Consider the following 6,850-nt stretch of genomic DNA (forward strand, 5'->3'; position numbering starts at 1 on the left):
CACACATCCATGCATGGCCGCATGAATGGACGTTTCATCACCGCTTGCCACATTTCCGTGATCGTACTGGACTCACACCCTACTGCACTCCATGATGCAATTAAAAATAACAGACTCAAAAACATATGTGGAGTATTGACTGGTATACTGGTACTGGTAAGTATAGGTATAGGTATAGTGTGCACTACAGTGTAAACTCCCTAAATTCACTCCCTTCACTCCTTCACTTTTGGAGCTTTTTCCATGATTTGTCTTCTCAAGATTTGGTTTATATGTTAGTTAGTTGTGAGCTGCTACCCATGCTCACTGATCAAGTCCTTCATTGTGGACTTTGGTCCCAGTAAAATTACCTCAAGCCCAAATTGGCTTGACACCAGTGTGTATAAGAGTCTGTGGCAGAGTGGGGGCTGACTTTCAGACAACTGCAGGACGGGAGCTTAGTGGGGTGTGAGGTAAACCCCTACGGCGACGGGTCTTGTTAAAACAACAGAGGCGGGGGGGTACAGGGCTTGTGTTTGTACACAGGGAACCCCGGGCAGCTCAGTAAAAAAGAACTTTATTATTTAGGCCTTTGCCAAGCAGAGATCAGGGTGGAAAATACACAGGATCCCCGGCGCCAAGTCCCTTGCTCTTGGAAAATCCGCCCCAGAAGCGTCCAAGCAAAGGGCCTGGATTTAATCACCCACTGCGGCATTTGTCCTCAGTCTGAAGACAGAAAGCTACAATCAATCTACATCAATGTGACTCTCAATCCCTCCACTAGCAGTCATATTAAAAAGACACATTTTCTATTATGTGAGTAACCCTCAATTTTAATTCTGGACACGAATTCAGAAAATGACTGATGTCTGTTAATAGAAACCGTCAAACCTTTACTTGTTCTGGCAAAAAAGTTGTATCTTTTCACATCCATTGATAATATACACACATGCACTGTGTCATAGTGACATAATATTTACTGTACTGTATGTGAGGAATTGTGTTTTGCTAAAGACAAAGACATGTCATACACTGTAAAGTCCAAACATTATCTCAACTAAATTCTGCTTAGAAATCTTCATTTTGACATTTTTCCTTTCAAATTAAGAAATGTGAAATACCGCAGAAGTGTTTTTCCATTGTTTAAAACAAGGGTCTGAATCCAGTGAACCAGAAGGATGTGTAATGTTGAAAATGGTTGCATGGAATCTAAGCTTTCAGACACAGGAATCTGTCACTGTTCCCATTTGCTTTTGGACAAATCCAATAGAAAGCATTCAATCAGAGCCAAAGTGCTCATGAGTGCAGCAAGATCTTGGACATCCAGTATTATAAAGTTCAATATGACTGGTGATGTACAAAAAAAAAGTCAATAGATGGATAAATGGCTTCAAGCCATATCTGCTGTCTGCATTTGTTTGTTTGGAAACTTCAACAGCATTAGACAGACAGTCCATTTGGCAATTTACACCACTTGTCTTTCCCATGAACACATCAGAAAGCAAACAATACACATGAAAAAGTGTGGAAAATAATATCTGAGCTCTATGAAAACCATTTCAAAACAGAAATCACAAAGTGTAGAGTTGCTACAGTTTTGGTCAGTAACCTCTATTTGGCAACAAATGTAAGGCCTGACAGAGGAAATCTTCAGACTGCTGTTTCTGTTGTTTTCTAGCATCTTCTCTCACACCCAGAGTCCTCTCTGCTTCAAATCATCCACCTTCAGTCTTCTGCCTGGAAAAGACAAGGTTGCAACTTTAACTTTAATGGCTAACACCATTAAAGTTAAAGTTGTGGTAGAGAGAGAAACTGCCAACTTATAAAAAAAATTCCTCTGGCGTGGCATACATATCTGAGCCCTATAATAGTAATTTTGCGCCACAGATCAACCATAAGAAAACAAACAAACAAATCCGTTCACGCACTGTTAAATTCTCTATTTTTCACTGAGACTTTTCCTTTTTCGATCTGGAATCCTTAGCTAGCATAGCCAGGGAGACTCAAGAGTAGTAGTCGGGAAAAGTTACCAAGTTAAAACGTAACACACGTTTCAGTTGACAAAATGTAATGTTTGTAATGTAAACATTTTTTCTTATTTGGTGTGTAATGGCTACACATTTTTACAATTGAAGAATGTTTTAATCAATTTAGGTCAAAAACAATGATAAATGTTATAAAAAATAACAGTTCCCATCTCTGGTGGTCAGGAAGAATTCACAGAACTACAGTTACATTCATAACTCGTCACCTCAACCCCACTCACACTGAGCTCTTTCCACATCTGGACATAAAACTGCACTAACGTCACTAACATCTCCTTTGTTCCTTAATGCTATTAAATGTTTATAAAAAATGATATGGATGTAGGCAAAGAGCTGCATTTTATGTTCACATTAATATTTCTGAATCCCTGAAACCTTCCTTTCTAAATATATGTCTGAATGATTAAACAATCTGAATATTATCTGAAGTTTCTTGCTGCGTCAGACTTAATTTAAGTGACATCTCCGCAATTACCGTGCTGAGTACAATAGCTCAAAGAAACGGCAGCCAAACCAACAAAAATAAGATCAAGGCTATAATAAAGCAGAAAATAGTCTCTGACACACTGACATTTATTGAGATCACGATCATCTGCCAAGGGCTGTCACCTTTCTCTGTACAGGTTTGCTTGTGTACTTGCACAGCTCATTAAAGAAATCATCGCTCTCTCTTTAACGTTAGGCTCAGAAAACAAGCCTTAGCAATCAGATCTTATTTTTTCTTTTTATTGTCAGTATAACTACATCATACTACATTGTTCCAAAAGCACCGCTGGACACCAACGCCCACCAACATGTGTTCAAAGAGAAGCTGCTCTGAGACAAATACTCCTGAGACCTGCCATAAAGAGGGAAAATTTAGCCCCATCACCTCCATATCCACTTTGATCCACCAAACAGGCCAGGAGATCAGAAGAAAACTGGATTCTTCATCTGACAATCATCATCTGGATGAAGATGTTAAAAAGTGAAGGCAGAGAGAGTTATATTCACAACACACCCTGTTTGTGATTCACCAAACAAACACAGCTGCTGTTGGCCGATAGCATCCAGGCAGCCATCCAGCCTTAACACTGCTGCAAAGTACAGTAAGTACATAACTGAAAACACACACAAAAATAGATTTCCTTCTAAGCCACAGTTTTAAATTGATCACCAGATTCATTACAGGTGAATACACATGTAAGATGCAATTTTGAGTTACAGATCACATTTAAGCATTTTACAGTAAGTGTTTCTTAGTGGTATCATACATTTTATTGTTGTTCTCCTGTTTTTATGTTTGCATTAGTGCGTTTCACAGTCAGAAAAACAATGCATAAACGATAAGTTATATGTTATATAAGTTATATAAGTTGTTGCCTTGTTTAAAAGATCAGTTGTTATAGGTTTAGGGTTTTCTTCCGTCTTTGCCTGTTTTATCTCCAGTTTTGAGTTTGCCCCGTCCTGTTTATGTCTTTGTGTTCCCTTGTTCAGTTTATCCTGGTTTCTTTGTGCTTGCTTGCTTCCCTTGTGAATTTCTTGCTTTTTATGTACCTGAATCTGTTTTCCTGCCTGCCTGCCTACCTGTAGTTAGTTAGTTATCCTGCCTCCTGTGCTGTCTTACATTTGGGCCCATTCCTGATTTAAAAGTCCAGTGACTTTGAGAGTGATAAGTCCCAGTCTTGTCTTTGATTTTTGTTCTGGGGCTACCATAATAAAAATCAGATTGTACCTATAAATTATTTATTTTATTTGTATATCCCTTTGTTTGGTTTTGTCTTTACCTCAAACCTGCACTAATCCATTTGTCATAATTTATCATCATCCATTTATCCTGTTATTACTGTTTTGGTTCACTCTCACTGCAGCCACCCATGGAGTCAGCAAGCAGCAACCATCTGAAAAACTTTCTCACAGAGGAAACTTTAATAAAATATGAAGCACAGGTTTAAATAATAAAACGAATGATGGCTGAATTCCACTTAGCTGCTTCAGTTTCAGGACTTTCTGGGACACTTGACTATACCAGAGCCATTGATAATGTTATTGGTAACATGTGAGCTTTTCTACTGCGACATGTCAAAATGTCTGCTGGTGTAGGTGTACGATGGTAAAACTGAAACAAAAATAAAGACTGTAATGTGTATGGAACTGTCAGAATCGGCTGCTAAATTATTTTCTTTTGGGGTAACAATGTAAATCAAGAACAACAAAGCAGATTTGCTGAAATAAATCTTTAAAGCACCTGCTCTTGTGGTCCATGGTGCACAATCTTTGTCCTCTTTGATTTACTCTGTGTTAAAAACCTGCTGTTGAGTCATTGTCTGGCCCCCTCAGGCTAAACTTGATCCAGGATCCTCTGGCCGGCTCTCATTTGTTCGTCTCACTATTGGACAGAGCAGGTGTATGAATCACCACACGGATCTCTGATTTGTTGCATCAGCTGTCTGTCTGTTTGCCTTTTTGCCCTTCTGGCTGACTATCATGTAAACTCTTCATGTTTGGATTTTAGTGAGGTAAGAAAACGCCATTCCTCTGGAAATGATCCCTTGGCAAGAAAAGGTCAACTGTGAATGTGATCACTGAGAGTGAAAAGGGAAGTTACATCAGCCCTCCAGTAAGCCAGGTTAGTGAATTACGATCAATCATAGTCTGAGACTTCTACAAAGCCCAATGAATGTGTAGCAACGGCAAGAGCTGGCTTTGGCTTGGTTAAGGCAACTACCGAACCCACCGTCTCTCTAGTCTTGGATTTATTTTGAGAATTTATCAAAAAAGACATATTCCTAACACACCCAGTGTTTAACTAACTAAAGCATGCACGAGGGGATCTGTGTTTCACTTAACAGCATTATGCTTTGGTCAAATGAGGATTTTTTGTTTCTTGTGGGTAAGAATACATGAAATCTTACAGCACTGGTTCTCAACCTGTGAGGCCTTCTTGTTTTTAAGGGGTGTAAGAAAACTATATATATATATATATATATATACAGCAGGTGTATATCTCAGAATGTCATTCATTTATGTGAAGAAAACTAAATGAGCGGACAAATCAAACGCTGGCTCTAGGAGGCCTTTCATGTTTTTTGCAAGCTTCGCAGCCACTGTAGTTTCTCCTGCATGCTTGGAAGGCTGAGCTGGATTCAAATGGTTACAATCTGCAGCTTCACCACTATGCCACTAACGCCTGCACACTGGTCCAGTTTTGAGTCTGTAAGCCCTCTTTATCCCAGTTTACCCTGTTCCCCTGTGCAAGGGAAGTTACCAAAGTTATTTTTTAATCCCACACAGCAATTAGCCCTTGCTTTTGTCTTGGCCTTTTTGTATTCCATTCAAAACATCAGTCATCACACAAAAATGTGTGAGTGATGCAACAGATATCCGTCTTAGAGAAATACAGGCTGACGATGCATCACATACAGTTGGTTGTTGGGGTTTTCCCCCCACTCACTGCTGAGCCTGCTGGAAGCAAAACTAAAGTTAATCACAAGCTAAAATGAAGATTTAATGATCCATGAGGGGAACTTTGGTTGCTTTATCAGCAAATAGCAGAAGGATATAATAGAGAAAAAAGTTAATGTGAATGGTCTGCACTTATATGGGACTTTTGTAGCAGGAAAAAGCCTTCATAATACTCATAATACTCACTTTAATTTATCTCAAAAATAGTAAAACAAGTACACAATGTGCTTATTTGAATACACAATATGATAGACTATTATTGAGGCTTTTTATCAGGCAATGCAATCATAAAAATTACAGTTGAAAAGAAATAAAACTTTCTCAGGACCATCAGGGTATAAACAATAATAATATCATGGTATAGTTATGACGCTTGATATTCAGATGTGGAAATACTGGCACAACACTACTTCATTATAAACACTCAGGTTTTCTTATCCTGTAATATGAAGAAATTAAAATTAATATAGTTCTCTCAGTCTTTTGGCAGAAGTGTGAAGTCCTTCCTGTGACTCTATTTCCTATAGTCCTGGCCACCATTGCTCTCTTGAGATGACGTAAAATGCTTTGCTGGTTTAAAACTAATATTGTTGTATGGGATTTGCAAGGAAATTAGGGTTTTGCTTGAAGCCTACAGGGCCCTTCGGCAAGCTGTTCCCAGTGAAAAGTGATCTTATGGAGGCTTCAATCATCTTTATGCCCTTTACAGTGAACTCTAGTTTGTGTTCAATAAAGAAGAGATTGCTAGTTTAGAAGAGTACATACATAAGAATGTCTCCCTTAGGTAAAAATACCATCACTATCAGAACAGGATTGAGTTTATAATAATTCTTTCGCTGTATATGTTGACAAATGTGAATCACATAGTGCAGATTGTTATGGTTTTATACATGGTGTCAGTGTTCAAAGTCACTAGCGGTTATATTGCTCATTTGCTTCTCAAACCACGCATTATGGAGTGGCTGCTACTTGCACCGAGTCCTGGTGTCTGTTTTCGCAACAGCACAAGAAAAACACTGTGCTGCCACGATCTCTCACTCTACGCTCCACATCAATCCCTAGTGTGGACTGCCGATGCCTTTTCCTCTGCATATGACTCTTATTAGTTTGATATGAAAACCCGGCTTCATCTTTATTCTCATGGTCGAGAGCCATTCTCACTGTGTGTGATTTTCAACCGCCCATCTGTAGTCTATGCTGCCTCAAATCAGTCCCCGACCAACAGGCCACAAAAAGACTTATTTGTTTTGGATGTGGAGTGGTTTTGCACAACCCTGGTGTTCAAATAAAGCCTGTTTGATAGTTATAGTGTGACTCCTGGATCTGATTTTTGTCTATAATTGTAACAGTAAATTGAGATTTTTGAAGGGGGAATTTACATT

The sequence above is a fragment of the Morone saxatilis genome, unplaced genomic scaffold, assembly GCF_004916995.1.
Source record: "Morone saxatilis isolate NCDOM2014 unplaced genomic scaffold, NCSU_SB_2.0 Contig7, whole genome shotgun sequence".
In the NCBI taxonomy this organism is placed as follows: Eukaryota; Metazoa; Chordata; class Actinopteri; family Moronidae; genus Morone; species Morone saxatilis.